We start from the raw sequence: 10,218 nt of genomic DNA, 5'->3' as shown, positions 1-10,218 counted from the left end.
CTTAAATTAAAATTATATTTTTCTTTTCAATTGTATGGAATGTGTAACTCAATTAAGAATAATTGAAATCTATGGTAATTCTCCTTGATTAAGTTTTTTTTTCCATTTACTGTATGCTCATGTTTCAATCAAAATTAAAAGCTTCGACATGACATATAAGTACTATATCGGGTAAGTATGTATATCGGCATTTCACATCACTCACGAACATAAACACATTTTAAAAGCATAAAGAAGTTCTCTGTCTTTTTCTTCTTTCGGTCTTGTGAAAAGTCCTAAAATGCCAATGCAAGAATAACAAACAGTGAAAGTCAAGGAACTTGTATAAAAATGATGGTAGTGTGATGACAGAAGGCCTCAAACTCTGGTTGCTTGCTGGCTGTTGTTGTGTTGTGGAGTGTATGTGTTAGTGGTTTGATAAACTTGAACTGCCTGTCGAGCTGATGGAAGCCACATGTTTGCCAAGTTTTGGCTGTTGCCTTTGTCCATTAGAGGCGGGCTCGTCGTCGTCTCAGCCATGTTTACTAATACATTTTCTTCTTTCACACAGCCAGTGTGGCGGCAAACACAGCATTGCCGGTTCTTATAATACATGGCTCAAGGCTCATTTATCGTGTCCTCTGCTGTGCTGGGCTGTCATCGTCATTACCATTTCATTTAGAAAATGCGCACGCCTACGAGCACAAAGCTACATTTGTCTTGGCCAGCCCCATTGGATGGTGCCCTCTAAATTTTTATATCGAAATAAAACAAATTGTGGAAATTTAAGTGGCCTCTCATCCTTCCACCCCCCGTTATTCGAGTTTTTCTTCCCATTCTATTTCGTTGTCCATTTTGTTTGCAAATGAGCTTTTATCCATTTGCTGTTTATTATGCGCCTCAATCGAAATGTCATTTGTTACTTAATGTGTTGCCTACTTTCAGGCGTCGCTTTAACTTTAAAACTTTAATGGCCCTTATGTGTGCGCGTTCACTGTAGCACACTGCCACGCCCCTCGCCACTGCAAGCAATAACGCCCACAGCAATAGCAGTTGATGTGCTTAATATAACTTAATTGCTGTCGCTGGTAACACATGTGGGCGCCATTAAAATCAAAGCCGAAAGCTTAAGGATGGCTTCCTTCCACCTAGGCACAGGCAGTTGCACTCTCTGGTCTGTTGATATTGTTGTTGGTTGCCTTGCTGCCATGCTGCCAACTCATCTATCAAATGCAAAATGAATGACAAACGGCCAGTCATTGCCGTGATAGCTATGTGACATATTTGTTGGCCATCGGGCGGACAGTTGTGGTCTCTTTGAGCCACCGCCCAACTGCACGCTGTGCTAACAAACCTTCGGACAGCAACGCGAAAAAGTAATCTCGGTTTATGCAAGTGCACATAAATTAATAATTAAAAAAGGAAGCAACGTAGTTGAATTTAAATATATTAAGTATGTTAAAAAAGGAATATATTGGTATGGTATAATAATATAATAAAATATAAATGTTTCTTGAAGAAAAATTAACATGAATGTTTCTTTGAAATTTCTATAAGAAAAAGAGTTAAATTTGGTGCAGAGTTATCTGACTTATACAATTTAAAAATTATATTTCATTTAAAAGCAAGTGATATCATATTATACGATTTAAAACAATCTTGTATCCTGAAGAATACTAAAAATGTTCAATGTGTTCATTTTGGTTCTGCGAAATATGATTTAAATATAAAACAAAAAACATGATTTATTTTTTTTATTTAAAATAAAAAATCCTTTATAAAAAGGCAAGAATATCAAAAGCTTATTAACATTTTGTACCCTAACGACAAATTTGCTTTAAAGAAAATTATTTAAGAAATAGTTTTTCATTCGGTTCTGCTTTAGCTCTTCTTCAGCAATTCCTTTTTGGTTATGTATATTGGCCATCTTCATCACTTCAGCCAACCACATTTATTTTCTTCGTTGCGGAACCCACGTTCATTTATCACAAACTCGGCACAACATTTACTAACGAAATTGTCATAACATGGCCATAATAGCTTAAGCCATATGGAAGCCACAAAAAGTTGCACGAACCATAACTTGCAAATTGTTACCAGTCCCGCAACGCAATCGACGAGGGTTGAGAAAACTTTTGTGTTCACTTTTTGGATGTAATTTGGCCAATTGAATTTGTATTGGCCCCGTTGAAGTCAATACGAAATACAAGTATGCGTATACCGTCATAGTCCCTCGATTTCCTAACCTATTCGCTGTCCTTCTTTTGTGTGGATGTGTATGTGTGTGCGTTTGTGTGTGTGCTGCGTGCTTGTCTGTGCGTGTTTGTGGTTTAACACCGCAGCCATTCAATCGCCCCCAACCGCCTTTCTCCGCTTCAACAAGTCAAAGCATTGCGGGTGGGGAAAACAGCAGTTGAGCAACTGCTTTAACTGCTATTCAGTTGGGGGGAGTTTTGGGTGTCCCTCTTTTACTACTACTACTGTCAGTTATTTACACGAAGCATTTCATTTGCCAATTTTCTCGCAGCTTAAATCAGCGTTGCATGAAAATGACAACAACAGCAGCAAAGGCACCGGCAACAGTAGGGAGCAAATGCCAATGCCAAAAGCAGCGAGTAGCTGCTGTAAAATGGCTGCAGCAAGATAAAATCCAATTAAAATAGCGTAGAACTTATAAAAAACACAAGAGACACACCTAGCACCAAATAGTTGACTACTGAATGCTCTGGATTGTGTCAATCAAATGCTTGAACTTAAAATTTGAGCATCTGAATAAGACGATACTACTATTAAACGAGTAAAGTTTATTGGAAGTACAAAAAAAAACATTACATTTTTTAATTTAAATTTAAGCGACACTAGAGTTAAATCTATTAAAGCAATTTAATTGTAGAGACACACTATCATATATGTATAATTCGCTGGCAACCATGTGTGCCACTTGTGACACTATTTAAAGTAAAAACACACATACCAAAACATTATTTATGTTGAGTAGAGACGTGTGAAGTGATTATCACTTTAATTAAAGCTAAGAATGTTTTTGAAATTATTTTTCTGCTTTAAGATAAGTGCAAATATCAATGAATTGGCTTGCAAACCAAAAAATTTTAAAGTAAAGCAGAAAAAGTTCCTAAAATCAATCTTAGCTCTAAATATAGTGCTTATCGAGTTTATGTTTATGTCTTTTTTACTGTAAATAGTGGCGCACGTGACATATAATATAATATTATTGACATACTTTTATCATTGACTTATTTTAAAATTTGAGCAACACAATCAAATAGTAATATGCTTTTATCATTAACTTAGTTCAATAGCAGACAAACACAAAAAAAGAGTCATACAAATAATTCCTTTATCAAGATTTAATATGTAATACAATTAGCCCAATCAACGTTATCTCAAAAGTGAGGTAATTAATTATTTTATTTGCATATAATTGAGCTAATTGACGGTAAGTTTATCAAAAGCAATAAATCGATTAGAGCAGCTCATTCCGCTACTTTAAATGTGGCTGACAAAAGAATAACAGTTGAAGGGAAAATTAATAGTATGTATTTGACATATGGAGACTTTAAGTTATGGTTTTATGTGAGTTGAATAACTAGAGGGAAATACAGTGTAAAAATATACCCTGATTTTGGTAGTGTGTTAAGCGCATAAAAAGCGTGTGCAAGTGTATAGAGGCAATAGTTACTTGGTTGAAAGTAAAACAAAGCATAAAATCTATTTGCAGCTGACGGTGGGCAGTGGCAGACAACAAAAGTTTATGCCATGTAAGTAACGACATCATAAATTTGGTTACCGGGGTCTACTATATGTATGTACGAGTGTGTGTGTGCATATCTCACCTACACATAAACGCATAGACACACACAGCTGCAGTCACATACATTGGCGGCTAGTTCCGTTTTAGTAAACAATTTTTTGTAGTGCCTGTTCCGTCCGCTGCCGCCGAGCAAACCCACGCCATTTAACTGTTACGCTTTTCATGCCACTCACCCCGCCTGGCGTTGCGCCTGTTTTCTTTTATTTTTTTTTCTGTTTTTTGTTGTCATAAAAAACCTGACAACAATGGTGGTAGTGGCAGCAGCAGCAGGAGGCGCTTCAACAGTTTTTTGCATTTCTTTTTTTTTCTAGCCACTCGTCAGGGGAAATAAAAGTTACGTTGACACGGACACCGCCACCAAGTGCCAAGCACTTTGCCCTATTCCCTTCTCTTCCCCAGCCCTATTCCCTGCCCTTTTTCCTGCCATAGCACTAAAGTCAAAAACCCATCGCAATCCCAGCCACGCACAGTTGTTGCTCTGTTGTTATCTGATTTTATTATTTTTTTTTCGTATTTTGTATTTTTATAAAGGTGCTGTTGCTTTTTTTTGCAGTTCCTCAACTTGTTATTGCCTTGAGTAAAATGAGCAGCGTATAAAATGTGTAAGAAATTAAAACGATTTGCTCAAATGGAACACAATCAAGTTGGGAGCCAGAAGTGCCACTGTAAGCCGAGAGGCAACGAGTAAATCTGGAAATGAAATACAACTCCAACTACAGATATCCCTCTTGGCTGCCAGCAACACAAAGAATGGGTGTTGTTTTTAAAAGTACTTCCACCTAGAAAATCAAAGCCCTTTGCTGCTGTAAGGGCCAAAGGCATTTAAAAAAGTTTAAGCTACTTGTTGATTTACTTGCAATGATTTAAGTGGATTACTGCCTTTCGAGAATGTAAAAGAAAAGGGAAGAAAAATAATAAAATATATTGCTCATAAATATTCTTATTTTTTAAAAAAATTAAATTGGTTTATTGACTGAATTTAAAAAATAGTTGACCTACTAATATAATATTTATATATTAACATCTTGTAAATATTTAAGCTTACTGATAAACTTGTCTCTACAAAATTGTAATCAGTGAAAATAGTATTTGTACGCCAGCAGTTCGCTCTTGTTTATTTTCTCAGTATAATCTGTTTTTCTACTGTGTATTTGCAATGGCCACAGGAATGTTATTTAGGTATTTAAAAAATAAGAAAGATTCTCTCTTAAGTGGAGGAGAGCTTTTTGTTTTGAGTTTCAGTTCAGTTTCAGTTTTGTGAAAGTGAAGTCCTTCAATTGCTTAAGTTCTTAGATCGAAATGTTTGTTTATTGTTTGTGCTAAGCTCGTCTTTGTCCGTTTACATTTCAATTAGTTGGAGTTGGTCGGACATTACATGCCACTGCGAATTCCAAGGCGAAGCACTTGAAAAATAACTTTAATTGAGATTTACAATGCAAGTTAAAATGCCAGCAACAGCAACAGTAACAACGATAACAACAACCAGGAAATTTGCTCTCAGCTTAAGCTTTATTGTTGTTGCTAGCAACCCAAAGGCTAAGGTCATAAATTTTAGCTAGTAAATCTCTTTTATAGGCAAAGTGGTGAATGGGTGAATGGGGGAAGGGGGCGTTGCTACCCATTGCAAATCTGCTTTAGCCCGAACGATGTTTATTTGTTTCGGCTGCCGTTCTCTCATATTAAAGTGAAATTGCGTTTAAGTAGCCGACTTTTATGGTCTCTACTTGCAGTCTTATATGGGAATATACCATATAGTATATCGTATCGTATATAGTATATATTGTATGTTCACAGTATGTATATTCAACAGTTTGCAAATTCAGCGCATGCTGCCAAGGCCAAAAAGTGAATTGGATGTGGCTAAAATAGCCGGGGCAACATTTTTGGCCAGCTTCAGCACACACTCAGGGCCTCCTCGCTCAAGAGCTAACGAGCTGAAGAGGGGCAAATGGTTGTAGACTCATAAGTACTTCATACAGACACTCACCCACACTCTCATGTATTTATATATATATTCTATATATGTATATAAATGTGTGTGTGCTGTTTCTGCTGCTGCTGCGGCTGTTGTTGAAATGATAAGCATGTGTGCAATTAAAATGAAAGCGTGCCTCCGATGTTGGTCCATGGTTGTAAATGTGACTGTGACTGCGACAACGGCAACGCCAAAAACAACAACAACAGCAACGTAGATATAACTGCTGCAGCAATGTGAGGAAGGGGGAATGAAATGGGTGATTGGCGGGGGGCTTGGGAGGGGAATAAGTGATACAGCGGCAACAGCAACAGCCACGCCGTAACCCATGACAATAAAACAAATGTCGCCTATTTTACATAAACGTTGTGTGCAAAATTGTTGGCCTCGTTGTTGTTGCTGTTGTTGCTCCTTTTATATGACCGAAAAATGTACAACAAATTTGCAGAACGAAAGAGCGACAGAGTGGAGAGAGAAGAGCCAGCGGACATTGAATACAGAGGCGTTGATCAAAAGGAGATTAAGCAATTTATTTTTCTATTCTAAATTAAAGAAAGATAAAGATCAGCTTTGTGACAAATTGTATACTTTTTTGAATTATTTTTAAGCTTTAATTTAAGATTTACAATTTAAGATACCTACATTTTTATTATGTAGTAAAATTTAATACAATGAATTTTATATGTTAAGCTTATCAGTTTTCCGTTTTAGACATTAATTAAAATAAAATATATATAAAATTTGAATACGTTTTCAATGCAGACAATTTTAATTGTAAAATAAACGAAACCGCAATAATATCTACATTTTTATTTTGAGGTATTATTTAATACTGTTCAGAGTTTAGAAAATATATAAAATTCGAGTATTGATAGTCAACAATATTCAATAATAACAATTTAATTAGAATATTTTTAAATTATTAATATTGAAATTTAACGTTTTTTATAATGAAAGCTAAATTTTAAATTCGTTTGAAATAACTTTCTCAAATTTTACTAAAATTCTGAATATTAAAATATCTAAATAAATTAACTGAAATGTGTCACTTTTAATGAGTTGTAATTTAACAAAACTTTATTAGTAAAATACTTGATTCACTTTGCCTTAAAATATTCTAACCGCTATCGCATTTAGTTCTAAGTTTCGCAGAACCAGAGTGATCCCTATCTCTGCACTTCACTGAGCAGTCCCATCCCCATTCAGTTCTCAGCTCGCCTTTAGTATGCAAACGCGACCTGACCATTAAGTGTTTACAGCGGCTCTCCAAGAGTCAGCGATTTCGACATTTTTTTTACTAGTCCCAGAGAGTCATGGTCGTAAAACCATGAAAAGGTTGCAAATTAAAAACGCATTAAATTTAGTTGCTGCCATCAAGAGTCGGCCACGTGTGGGCACTTGATAGTACCCAAAAAGGAAAAAAGGTCTTCAGCATATAAATCTGCAATTCTTAACGCCAATAATTAGTGCAAAGCTTGGACACGACTTTAAATTGCTTTGATTTTCGGTCATTCTACGAAATGTAAACAGTGCCAAGGCAAGGCTAGCAAAGCAAACCAAGAGCGAAGCCAAGGCCCCTATGGTCTGACACAGGAGGCTTGGAATGGCTGTAAATGAGCAATTAGTCGTAATAAAAACATCAGAGCAGAGAGGCAGAAACTAACACTCAACACCCTGTAACGAAGGTCCGGGCCACTAAGCTTGTTCATCTGCTGCCCTTCCATCCGCTGTCGCTTCCCGTTCTCAATCACCCTTACCCTCGGCATTGCCCTTGCCCTGTGACGCTACTCTTCCGGCAGCTGAAACGACGTGCACTTAATTCAAATTGCAAAAACTTAACCTCAACATGTGCGCTACTCAAACACACTCATACACATACAGACGAACGCCCACAAAACACTCAAACCCACACTCACACTAGCACACACACATATAGAGGCGTAAAATTAACACACTGTTATCCCAGACACACATACACAGGCACAGGAGCTGACAGCAGCAGTCACTGCTTAGACATGCAGCAAATGGCCGAGAAATGAATGAAATCCAAACCCAAATTCTCTCTAAGCAAATGTGTTCAGCAGAATTTCTATTTCTATTTATATTTTTCTATTTTTTGTGGGTGATTTTGTGTCCAGTTCATTTAACATTGGGCGGATAATAAAGCGATAAGCTCATACATACAATTTACTTTGCCAGCATTTTAGATTAAGTGCTGCAATTAAGATCGAAATTATCTACACTCAAAGTTTTTGCGTATTTCAAACGAAATTGAATCTGGGAACTGAGCAGATGTTGATGAAAAATGCAGCCTACGATGCGTTGGCATCACTGACAATGCTCGTCTGATGTACTGCTACATAAATACAAGCTGAGAGTTGTCCAGACACTGATAGACAGACAGATTGACTGTCGCTCATGCAAACAATCCAACTAGCAGACCGATGCCAACTCCGGGTTTAGACATGTCAGAACCTCTCTTTTCCAGCATTTTGAAAGATATTCATGTTATGTTGGGTGCATTTTCAGAGCAGTCTTTTTTTTAGATGGCACCTGCTGCTATTTGTCAGTGCTATGCACATGTTGTGTAAGCCATTTGCCTATTATTTTGACTGCATAATAACGGACGCATCAGGTTTATGAACTGTTTTCTTTTTGTGTTTGCAGCCTGGTTGGATGTGCCAACGTAATGTTGGTGTAAACGTATCCTTACATATCTGCTATTTCCGGCAGCAAAGCCGCTGCGCTGTGCTGTCGCCATCACACATTTGACATTGTCACGTCGTGCTATTTACATAAATAAATAAAAGTGAGCGAGCAGTAGAAAGCATATAAATTCCGCCTAAAAACGAATATAAACAATGGAAATAGGACTCTCTGATTTATATGGCACTTCAAATGCTCTTTAATTTTATTGAAATTAATTCTATTCAATAAATTAATATATATTTAAATTCCACTCTCCTTAGCCATACAATTTTGCTATAAATTTAAAAAAAAAAGTATAAAGAAATACAATTTTTAAAATAAATATTTTTGCTTTGATTCAATAAACGAAACTTTGTTTTGTTTGTTGTTTGTCACGCTCATTCTGAACAGTTGCAAACACCAAACAATAATCAAAGTCTGTCATCTCTTTAAGGGCATTTCGAATAACACAAATAAAGGACCTCATGCTGTGCGAGGTGTGTGCTCGCTTTGGGCCCGGCTTGTCATTTGTTTGTTTGTGCGGCTCATTTTGACGTTGGGTGCAAATGGGGCGAGCAACGACAAGCGGAAGTCCCTTGTTTGCCGTCGCTTTTGCGGTGCGGGCTTTAAGTGTTTACGTGGCGTATTAGTAATAAATGTAATGTGCATAAAAGTGTCACACGGGAAATGTGAGAGCAAGACTGGCACGTGGGCCAAGAAATTTCTTTGCACAGTCTGTCTCTCTTTCTCTAACTCTCTGAATCTCCGACTGTCTGCTCACTCATAAAAACAAATGTTTACAGTGTGAACCGAGCGAAAGGTCGTGAGTCTAAATCCGGGTGTAGATTTTTACAACTTTATTTTTAGCAGTGAGAAGCAGTGGTAAGGTCCGTTCGCAGTAAACAAGGAACGTCAAGTGGCGTCAAATGCAGGCACTTAATCAATCAAAGTAGAGAATGAGTCCCAACCGAGCAGCAGTTTGCCAAATGACAGCCTAACATAGCTGGGCAGACACAGGCACAGGCATTGGACTCAATAGTGTCCTTATTAGACGAGCACTGCTTTTCGCTTTCGCTTTCGTTTTCACATTTCGCATTCGCTTTTGCTTTTGGCAGCACAAATTATGGCTGCTGCTGTCCAAACATTGAGCATACTTTCAAGGACTTTACTTTGATGGACTGATTGGGTCCCATGTTGGCCATACTTTTAATGTGCCAGCCCGTATAGAGATTGTCTATGTATTTGTGTTATAGGGCTGTGGCCTGCAAACATATTGTAATCTGGTCACCAAATCCCTGTTTAATGCATTGCCAGCTTTCACAGGACCACACTCTAAGCCTCAATGTATCCCTTCTACTGCTTTTGGAATACTTAGCTGGTTTCTTTGCTAAGCCCCAGGCCTAAGACCTCGGCAGTATGTTGCATTTGAGCCTGTTATAGGGTTTAAGTAGTTGCTCTACTTAAAGGTTAGACAATTTAACATACAGAACATTGGGAGAGATTCATTGAAATTTCAACACAAGCATTAGCGGAGCTTCAAACAAAAATCTTGAACCCCTTTTAAATTAATTAGTTGATTTCAAATCTTAATGATGTTTGCGGTAACACCTTTTTGGAAATAATGATTATTAGCATTGGGCAATTAAGAAGCCACATTTTGAGCAGTGCTAATATTCCCAGTAGACTCAAAGGTTCTTAAACATTATTCAGTTATTACTACTTTCCTTTCGTTTCTTCTGCTATT

This window comes from Drosophila sulfurigaster, chromosome 3 (genome assembly GCF_023558435.1).
Source record: "Drosophila sulfurigaster albostrigata strain 15112-1811.04 chromosome 3, ASM2355843v2, whole genome shotgun sequence".
NCBI classification, from domain to species: domain Eukaryota; kingdom Metazoa; phylum Arthropoda; class Insecta; order Diptera; family Drosophilidae; genus Drosophila; species Drosophila sulfurigaster.
This window is presented reverse-complemented; position numbering follows the sequence as displayed.